This window comes from Rhinolophus ferrumequinum, chromosome 2 (genome assembly GCF_004115265.2).
Source record: "Rhinolophus ferrumequinum isolate MPI-CBG mRhiFer1 chromosome 2, mRhiFer1_v1.p, whole genome shotgun sequence".
Lineage (NCBI taxonomy): Eukaryota > Metazoa > Chordata > Mammalia > Chiroptera > Rhinolophidae > Rhinolophus > Rhinolophus ferrumequinum.
Window position 1 is genome coordinate 60,434,480 of NC_046285.1, and position 11,289 is coordinate 60,445,768.

Consider the following 11,289-nt stretch of genomic DNA (forward strand, 5'->3'; position numbering starts at 1 on the left):
ACCCCACAGCCAGAGTGGTCTTAAAAGTATGTCTGGCTCTGTGACTCTCCCTCTAAGATGCTTTATGACAAGAGGAAGAAGTCTCAGCTCTCAGATCCCACATGATCTGGTCCCTCCCTGTTCTTCCTGCCTCACATCGCACGCCGGCCTGCTCTTACACTTTGTTCCTACAAAACTGAGCTACGTATCATTCCCGGGACATGTCATGTGATCTCGTGCCTCCAAGCCTTGTATGTGCTCTTCCCTCTGCCGTCAATGACTTCTCCACCTTCTCTCCCAGGTGAACTCCTTTTTCATTTACTATCTTAGTAAGTCAGTTGAATGTAGTGGCATCAAATCCTGCTTTCCCATTTGGGTCCCTTTCCTAAACCCTCTGTGCCGTGGTTTCCTCTTCTGTAAAATGAAAGTAACAACAAAACCTACCTCATTGGGTTTTTCTGATAATTAAGGGAGTTCTTTGATGGAAGGCTCTAGCACTGTGTTTGGAACATGATAAACACTTAATAAATGTTTGTTTGTTTTTTATTATTTATCCCTCAAAAAGATTCTTCCCTCTCCTATATCATTTCTGTACCTCGTTCAAAAATCTATCATGCACTTAACTCAAAACGAGACGACTAGTTCACTCGTCTGTCCCTCAGACTGGACTCACTGGACTGGTTGCTCCTTGAGGGCTAATCTCTAAGTGTGAGCTCAGTAAATATTGATTCCACTTAAATGACCAGACGACATAAAGACCAGCCTTCAGTAAGACAGAAGGGCTACACTGAAAGGGAATGCTGAAAATCTTTTTCTTCCATCTCATGGCTCTCCTGCACCGTTTGTGTTCCAAGCTGACCATGCACCATCTCAGGCTCCCACACCACCACTGGCCATCCTCAGCCCATCTTACCCAGGGAAGTCTGGGCAGGGGGACTTCCTTCCGTGCTGATGATGGAAAGGCAACATTCCAGAGCCTGGTGCTGACAACGACGCCTGGCTCACCACCTACTGCCAAGGAGCACTAACAGAAGCTCCCAGGAACCTGCTTGGGGAGCAGGAAGTGGGGCTGTGGGGGGTCCGAGCCTGCAACCCACAGTCAGCTATACCTTCCTCAGGCTCTGCGCAGCTTTGGGGTGCAGCTTGAAGTCTCCTTAGCTCTGGGCTTGCCTGCCAGCCTCCCCAAAGACATGCTAAGTTTCTTCCTTCCGTCATTCACATCCCCTGATACACACCACATCAGGGGCCTCTTGCCTCGGTGGTAAACATCACAGTGTTATCAGCTTTTCATAGTCATTGGGAAATGTGAGCTGCATCGATCTCTTTTTCAGATTTCTCATATAATGTAGTGTATATATATATATGAACCTGAGCCATCCCCCAATAAAATCTGGAATTTTCATAGTCATTGCTGAATATCCATAAGAAACTTACTTCTAAAACATTGGCTGCCAGTTCCCTTTGCCAGAAAAGGCTCCTGCACTATGCCCCAGCCACTCCTATCTGTGCCAGGGCCTCCCTCAGAGACAATGCCCAGTCAGAGCCATGGTCACATCTCCCTGGATCTGCAGAATGGCTGCCCAGGGCACTGCAACCCCATTTCTGAGACACAAAGAGCCCACCACTTTGTTGGCATTTTTCACAACCTAACGGTCCCCATCTGTCTCATATTTATAATTAAACATCACAACTGTCCTGCTCGGCCTAGCCGTTGAAGTAAAGGAGAGGGGCAGACCCACGGCATCACTGGGTGGGGAAGAGAGCAAGACGTTTGAGTTTGCCAAGTGCTTTGCAGAGAGTAAAGCAAGAAAGACTTTGGGAACTACACATTGGTGTGCGTCTGTGTCCTGCTTTATACTAAAGGAAGCAGAGTCAGGATAAGCACAGATGACAACTCAGTTCAATTACCCTTAGCTTGGTTCCTCAGAAGGGCTGGGAATGGAAACTGCCTTCCACGCTATTCCTGCTGCTCTTTCTCTTGTTGGCTTCTTCCCACGTGACTCCTTTCTGGCTTCTCTTTCTTCCTGAGAACGCTAATTCTCTCTCCCAAAGCTTCATTGCCAGCCGTGGCTATCCCTTGACCTCCCAACCCTCACCTTCCACCTCAGCTTGCCTTTCTCCAGGGGCCGTTTCTCTCCTTGTGCCTGATGCTTTAGTCCACCACCTCCTGGTGGGCTCTCCCCTCTTCTTTCTGTGCTCTTTCCCCTGTACCAGCCATGCCTTACTCTACCCTCCTCCTTCTGTGGCTTCTTAGCACTTCCCCACTAATTTTTAAGTTCCACAGACAGTGAGACTGTGATAGAAATGGCCCCTCCCCCAGGAACCTTGTACTCAGAGAGGCTTGTATCCTTTTAGGGAGACTGCCTGAGGAACGTGGAGCAAACCCACCGCTGTTCCAGGCTGTTAGCTGGCATGGACCAGAGCCAAAGGCTGCCCATGAGTAGGAGGCTCTTGGCCACAAAAGCCCCATTCTTGATAGTACATTTTACAGACACCTCAGAGGACTACGAGAACCTCTACCCAGACGTCCCACTCCACAGGAGAGACAAGCCCTGTCAGCTCGAAATAAACCGATTTAATTCACTCTGATACACCATAAATTGGGAGGATCCCATATGTAAATGAGCTTTCTGCAGCCTCTGTGGAACAGAACTTCTTCCATGAAGGCCGGAACGGGTAACCTCAGGAAAAGGGTGTTTCAGCTTTCTCCTGTGCCTAATTACTGAGCTCTCTTCTTTCTAATCATGCTTATTTTAATCTAAGAATACGGTAAATGTCAGAATGTCATGAGATGAATGTATGATCTAATTTATTTTTGCAGGGGTAAAAATGGGAGCTGAAACACCTATTTAAGTCAGGTGTTCTGAAAATGATTAAATAAGAGGAATAAGAGGAGGACCTAAGTGTAAAGTACAGCTCAAGAGGCCTGGTGCCACCGATTCAATCTGCTTATTACACTGTACGATGTGAATAATTTATCACATTTTACCCTGCATTAAGTACTGTTGAGGATTAATCTTCAGTTTATTTGCAGACCACATTAACCCCTACCTACCTCAGTGTGCTGCTTCCTGGGGGAGGTTTGTGGAAAATCTCTCTGCTGTTCTTGTGCACAAATTGTGCTGTCCAGAAGCTGGACAGCAGTAACTAACCTGACGAACTAGTTACCCCATCCTAGGAATTTGTCTGGGATCATAAAGCACCAATGTCACCTGCTCCTGGCGCATTTTTCTCCTCATAACATTCAAATCCTCCCACTCTTGAGTTCTCCTCCTCCTACTGGCATGTCCTTTCCATTTCACTTATTGTTTATCCTTTCATTCCTTCGACATACACATTAATCCAGTCCCTTGCTTTTCATGCTGGACTCAGAGCCAAAGCTCCCTTACCAGCTTCTCTGGCCAGGCCTCCAACCTTCCAGTTTACCCTACATATGACCAATGTTCCTAAAAACTGTTTTTCATCCCCGCATTTCCTGGGCTCAGGAGCCTTCCGTGGAGGGTCGTGCTCAAGGACCAGACCTACCCAGCACTCAAGACCTCCTTGGATCTGGCACCACCATCTCTCCAATCTCACCTCCTACTTCTCCTTTCCAGATACCCTCCCTTTCGACAGATCTACCCGTGTCTCCCTGAACAGCCAGACTCTTTCCCACCTCCCTCTTTGACCGTGCCTTCCTCCCCAGGAGAAGTGTACCCCTACTTTCCCTACATCCAGTATGGCTGAAATTCCCACTGTGCCACAAACTCATCCTTCAGGTTCCCAGACACCGGGGCGTTCCCATCTGAGCATCCCTTCTTCAGCTGGCCCTCACTCATTACATGGCAGAGTGCCCCTGGAATGGCCACTGTAGGTTTTCTGCCTAGAACACACTTAGGAACAGCTATCTGGTTGGAAGCAGGAACAGGGGACTCATCTCAGAGCTGTGGCGGGAATTCAACTGATTCTTTCCAGACCAATAAAAATAGCCATTTTTCTAAAGGGGCTCATATTCACATTTTATGTAAGATTAAGACATTAGCGGTCCATGTCAAAATCCAGGCTGTCTGGGGCCTCAGCCTCTAAATCCTCTCTACTCATCTGGTTTTACAGGGCCACCCACCTGTTTACTTCCTTACTCCCACTGGAGACAATCTCAGACCTTATCTTACACTTTAGGATCTCAAAATCATTTTCCTTTGTCTATTTTCCAGAGAGGTGTCTTGCCTCAAATCCCTTTCAGAATACGGTAGGAAATGGACGAATGAGAGAATGATGTCTCTCACGTGTCCTCACTGGGTAATAATACCAGCGTTGCCCATTACTGGCCTTTCATGGACATCTTATCAAATCAGCCCTGAAGTTCGGGGGGTAATGTGACCCACGGCAGGTTACACAGCTCTAAGTGTATCACTCTTTCCCACGGACTTTAGGTCACCTTGGAGCACCCGTGTTTCTGATTGAACCAGACTCAAAGTTGAAGTTTACGCACTCCTGCAGTGAATGACCTTTACTAGTACTGACTTACAGACCTGCCTGAAGGACAGAACAGGACAGGTCTGTAAGCCCAAACAGGATGGGTGGCAGCTTTCGAGCAGTTCCTCTCTACGGTGAGTAGCTCAGCCTCTATGCCTGGAATGTGTTGGAGAACTGCTCTCTCTGATCCTGCCTTCGAATGCAGGTCTCATCAGCTTCCTAATCACACAGGTCATTTCCCCTTTCTCTTCCTGCCCAGACTCATTTCCAGCTTCACCCTCAGTCCACAGGCCCAGCAGGCACTTGGGAAACAGCTGCAGGTGACCCAAATGGTTTGCAGTCAAGGCCAGCTGGCCCAGCCTGCAAGGAGCAACTCATGGAACCCAAAGACAGACAGTCCCAGGACCTCTCCCCAGCTGTCGAGGGAGACAGAGGCATGTGGCCGGCTGCCCTAGGGCCATGGTCAGGTCTTGGAGATGGTCACCTCCAAGACAGCAACAACCAGATAGACCTCCAAGACTGCAACAACCAGGGGCACCCCGTTTCCAGAGTGATGATTCAATCTGCACTTGGATGGGTCCACTAGTGCACATGGGGTACCCTGGCCCCACTGTTCAGCAACTTAATTCAGCATCTGAACAATCAGAATTATAAATAGACTAAAAAGAATTCTTCACCATCAAAGGAGCAAATTCAGAGGAATCTAGAAATCGTAATGAATTCTCTGCACTGAAAGAAAGGATTAAAATCTAAGCAAGGTAGAGGACTGCGAAGGGAAAAACCCCTCAAGTGTGGCAAGAGAAACTATAATTAAAACAGCAAATTGCAATTTCAGGGGAGTTGGTGAGGGGAGGCTAGAAGGGGATGGATGAATGTAAAGACGAAGGGACACCCAGTGAAGCATCTGACAGAATGATTCCCAGGGATGTTCTGGGGAGAAAAATCCATCTGGAAACAGAGAAAAGGAAATGAAACAAGAATTTGTTGCATTATTTAAAGCTTTCTGTGGTGGGGGTGGGGAGGTGGGGGACATTCAGGAGAGAGGAGTTTAGGAGAGAAGAGAATGGAATCTGTTCCATCAAAGGGGATTAAAGGAATCATAAGGGCTTTTAAAAATGACTCAGGCAAAAAAAGGGATGCAAATAATTGTAGGCGGTGAAATTAATGGTGGCCAAGATTCTTAGTTCGTTCTTTAAATCTGCTTAACAGGAAAAACGAAGGAGACATTTGTATGCTTGGGGAGTGATGGAGGTCCTTGAAAATTCAGTTCCACAGACTACTGACAAAACCAAATGCATGCCAGAGAATATGTGTCCTGGGATAGGGCAAAGCTGGCAGGGAATCAGACTCTATGGCAGAGGCAATCTGCTTACATAAAAATACCTGGCACTCCCTCCCTTCAATGTTTGGTTTCCCACATATTTGACTCTTTCATGGAAGTCTCCATATCGTATTGAAAAATTAGCAAAGTCAAAAGATGCTCTTGTAACAACCCACATTGGAATCAGGAGGCTTGGGTTGGAATCTCAGTGCTGTCTGTCCCTTATTAGCTTTGTGACCTTGGGCCAGTTACTTCATCTCTCTGAGTTTCATAACCTTATAGGACTATGGCGATGATTAAATGGAACTAAATATGAACAAGCACTTATCACAGTGTTGGGTCCAAGGTAGCCTGTCAGTGAAGGTTCATTGACTCAATCCTCCACCCCTTGCCAATTGCTTTGGTCCAAAAGACCTTCATTGAGCCCTGCCCTTGGAACACGAGGCTTCCTAGGTTCTCCATTTTACAGCTCACTAGAAAACACATACTCCTGGACTCTGGGAGGAGGTACTAGACACTGAGCCCCAGCAGTCTTCACATCAGCTCGCCCCTAAATGTCGACACGCCCCGCCATGTCGGTCCACAGGCCGCTGCACACAGCATCTCACACTCAAGCCCCTCTGGGTGGTTTACCACTGCGGGGACTTGCTTTACTCCAGCTCTTTCCCTGCTCTTTGTCCCTTTCCAGCCCCTTCCCAGAGGCAGCCCCCGACTCTTGGTGAGATTTCTATCCTCCTGAGATCCAGACCCACCCTGAGGGAAGCGCAGCAGGTTGAATTGAGGCCCTGGTCCTATTCGGTCAGGGGAGGCTGTGGGGAGAAGAGAAAGGGGGAGCAGTTGAGGAACAAACTGGATTTCCAAGCAAAGTGTGACAGGACCCGGCTCCTGGGGTAGCAGTGCGGTTGTTGTGACATGCAGGGAAGGTGCCAGCAGGACCCGTTGATGAACTAGTTCTGGGGCACGAGGAGGAGAGGGAAGTTTAAATGGACTCACACCCCGCTCTCAGCCAGGAATGCAAGGTCTCTCTTTCCAGGGCTGACAGTGGTGAATGATTTCCCAGATACTGCCTGAGCTGTGCCCTACTGCTGTCGGCCACTTTGCTCCATTTATTTTTAAATAGCTGCACCAGATTTTTCATTTTTATTTAACAAGGAGTCCACTGGGACCTGCAGCTTATGCTTGGCAGTGGGGGTGGGGAGGGGTTGTGAAGGACAAAGCTCCTCCTAGAACTGGGCTCCCCACCCAGAAGCCAGCCAACCTTACTGTGGCTCTAAGGATCCCATCTCGCAAGGGTCTTTCAGTGTCATACTGTGTTCTGCAGCTCGGATCTAACCATTTGCCCAGTGGTGGTAAAGAGGAAATTAAATGTCCCTCTCTCATGTCCATCACGTCCAGGTTGGTGAGGAGACTGTGCCATAGCCACCATACCCAGGACTCTCCGGTTTGCATTTGTCCCGTGAAGCCTACCAGGCACCACCGTGCAGCTCTGGGAGAAGAGAACTCTGCTCCCTGAGGGATGGGAGAGAGCTGCTTAGTTCAGCAACCCGTAACTTAGCAACCCCTTGGTGGCAGAGGGGGTCAATCCCTGCATGCAACCCTTGCTTGGTGTACCCACCTCCCCACGGGCTGTCTGGCCCAATTGGAGTAGTCTGGAAACTGCAGTCATCAAATAAGAGTCAAATACAAGACTGTGGCTTGAAGCAAATCACTTAGCCTCTCTAAGCCTCAGTGTCTTCATCTGTAAAATGGAGACAATTATACATAACTATGGGACTATTGGGTAGGATAAACTAGGAAATGCAAGTGCAATGTTTCAATAAACTGTAAACTCCTAGACAAATGAAATGCTAATTACTGATTGTTTATGCATAGCCTGGGAAGGATATCAGGCCACACCCCTTGAGGAATCTTTCTGAGACTCCTTGCCTAGAAGCTGGGAGGATACCCCCTCCCCTCCTTTCTTATTTAGCTTCTATTATACCCTAAGCCTACCTCTATAAAAGCACAAATCAACCTGTATTGTATTACTTTGCATATCTGTCTTCTACTGTATATCGACCACTCCTTTCCCAGGCCCACGTATATATATACACGTATATATGTAAACATATATATACACGCACAATGAATGGACTGAAGCACTGGGGAGTTTGGGCTGAAGATGCCATACATGGCCACCAGGGGGAAATCGAGTATTTCCTAAGCAGGTCCACTCCAGTCCTGCAGAGGCCCTTCTCCAGGGGAGAGGGCTCTGTAAGGATTGCTCGTTGGTAGGTGAAGGCCAGGCTGCGAATTCTCTCTTTGTGTCTGACACTAGCTCTGTGCAAAGACAGGGCCATATCTCCCATAGTGTTCTGAGTCCGTGTGTCTGCCTGGAGCCTGGGTGTCCAAGATGACCCTGGAGGAGAGAACCAGGTTGTGTTGAGGGGCGGGTACTGAGGAGCTCTGCTGACAGTCTGAGGGTCAGTTACATGTGTGTGCACACGTAAGTGTGAGTCCATGCATGGGCATGTCTTTTAGAGCCTTTGGCCCCTCCCTGGATATCTGACCACCCACCTACCTTTATAAACAGCACGGTAGAGAAGTTCCAGACCGCACTGGGGCTGGGATATAGGACTCGTCCATTCACTGACCCCCTGCGTGGCCTGAGTAAACAGCTTCCTTCCCTGGACCTCAGTCTCCTCATCTGTGAAATGGAAACACTGGGGTAGGTGGGCCTTTCTAGAAAGGGCCTTTGTAGCTCTGACATTCATTCTTTGTGTTTCTGAGGTGTGGGCTGATTCAAGTTCAAGGGCTCTGAGTAACTTTGGGGATTCTCAGACTGGATGAGAACCCGAATCCTCAATGCTACCCCTGGCTTCTCATCAGAGCAAAACCCAGACTCACTTAGGTGGTCATCTGCCTAATGCTGCCCTGGGGACGCTGTTGCTCGCCTCTCTGTCTGTGAAGAGTTCCCAGGCGGGGCAGCCACGGCACATCTCTCCTGGCCCTGTGCCCCCCCAGTCCCCTCTTCTCATTCTCAAACCACCAAGGGTCTCTTCTGTTCATCGATGTTTCTGTCAACTGGAAAGGTGAGAAGTAGTGACAGACCCACTGATCTGGGGCACCAGCCGCAACCACAACCTACAGCCTTGGTCTCTTGGGGAGTCTTTTCTCTGGGACCCCACCCTAGCCCCTTCCTTTCACCTCGAAGCAGAACAGGCCAAGCCTATGAGAATCCACCCTAGCACAAGCTGCTGCTGAAATAAAGGCAGAGATGTTTCTTTATAATTTTCCCCTTGACATAAACCCAGACTTAAGAACAACAGAAACACGCAAAATGTGTTTTTAGTGGAACCCAGATGGAGGGCTGGAAGCCCAGCGAGCTGTCTCCATAGAGGGTTCTTGTCTCTGGAATTCTATCTTCTCCTCCCCACCCCCTTCAGGAACACCGGCACCCCAATCGCCAGGCTTGGGCTCTCCAACCCCAAGCTGTCTCCCTCAGGCCATCTCCTGGGGGTTGTTTCCAGGTGGGCAGAATGCTCCCCCCGTCCCACCATCACTCTCTGGACATAAGGCTGAGTCTGGCGTCTAGAAAGAGCTGCGGTTTCAAGATTTAGGGGAGGGGAGTGGGGACCAGGACCAACTCAATCCAAACACCTGGATCTGCGGAAATACAACAAAGAGTGAATTAAGACATCTGAAAAAAATACTCCGAGGAATTCCGCTCACCCACATGGCCCACTGCTTCTCATTAAATAGCTACAGTTCTCCACATTAACATATGCAAATCCAGCCTGTGCAAGAGGACTTAGGGCACAAACGCAAGTCTTGACAGCCCCTTCCACCCTGAAATTAGTCAGAGGAGTTCCCTGTGGGATGCAGACATTTCACTGGTGCCATTTTGATTCTTTTAAAACAACAGTCTTGAGAGTTGTAGCCAAGGGATGGCCTTTCTTTGAGGGGAAACAGATGACAGGAGTTTCAGGGAAAAGCGAGGGAAATGGATCCGGTAGAAGCTGCCTCTTCTATGAAGTGGTACTGCTCATTTTTCAACAAATTCTCCTCGATGCCCAACCATGTACCCGAGGCTGTACTGGGCCCTGGGAACACAGAGGTAACCAAGACGTGGGGACTAGCCTCAAATTGCTCATAGTCTAGTAGAGGAGGAGGAAGAGGAGGAGGAAGGCAGAGATTATACTTAAACAGCTGATGGAAGATAGTGACTTTGGTCCTGGATGATTTGCCCCTAGAACCTCCAGATAAAGATAGTTGGATACAGGTGGTCTGACATTCAAAAGGAGTTTAGGCAAGAAACAGAGACTTTGGAATTATCAGCGTAGCTGTGGTAGAGAAGTCGCCTGGAGAGGAGTGGTGGGCAGAGAGCCATCAATGCAGGAAGGCAGTGGCTTGGGCTTCCCAAATCTTTCCTAGATTCTGGTTTTCTACTTCACTTCCTCGTGAGGTCCTTCCTGGTTATGACTCTTCCTCTGGCCACTTCTTCTATCTCTTATTTCCCCCTCTTTCCCTTTTCCTGTTTTGTTTTTCCGGTTTTGTTTTATTCCCTGTGGGGTGATGAAGATTGACTAGCAGCAGGCAGGAGTGCCATGAGGGCGGGACAGTGCCCCTCTTGTCCTCTAGCGCCTAGCTCTCTGCCCAGCACCCAGTGGGCCCTCAGTCTGGAGGCCCTCAGTGTTTGTTGCCTGAATAGAGAAGGGAAGGAGAAGCCAGGAGAAGCGTTCCATTTCTTTTGCTCCCTTCAGGACTGTGCAGGGCCCCACTCCTGCTTTGAAAGGGAAGGAAGCCCTGGAGAACGAACGGGACAGGGGCCCGGGCGGCAGAAAGGCTGGCGTCCTGTCTAAGCCTCACCTCCCATTTTCAGTCGTGACACTTGGACCAAGTGAAGCCATGTGCTCTCCCTGGGGACCTTCAGACATGAGCCCTGCTCCATATGCATCGAGGAGTGGGCCAAGAGTGGAAGGAAGTGCCCAGACAGAGGGAGACAGAGTATTAAAATTCCACCGACAATTCCATGGGAAGGAGTTTACAGTTCCTAACTGACCGTAAACTCTTTCTCTTGACAGCTCTTGGAATACATCACTCTGGGCTCTCCCAGAGCAGCTGACACATCGCAGTAACGCTTCTCCAAAAGTCAGGGTCTGCTGATTCCAGAGGGGACGGGAAGGCGAGCAGGGAGCAGCTGAAATGGCCCCTGTCTCCTCCGACTTCAGAGACCCAGGGCAGGCAGCCGCCTCAATGGAGGCCCATGGAAAGGGCTGTCAAGTGCAGCGCTGTGATCCCAGCCCGAGCAGAGAAGGCCGTTTGTTAACTCTCTGCCTCTGGGCGGAATCCTATTCACCTGGTGGGGAAACTAGTTTGCTCTCAACTGAAACCTCTGAGTGGCATGTCGCATATGTCTTTTATTAATAAAAACGAGAAAATGGAGTCATTATTACTGCATAATTGCAGTTCATTTGCTAGGCCAAATCTTTCAAAGCCCAGGTGCTGGGGGTGGGGCAGGGGGAGAAAATAAAAGGGAACCTTGATATGAACCA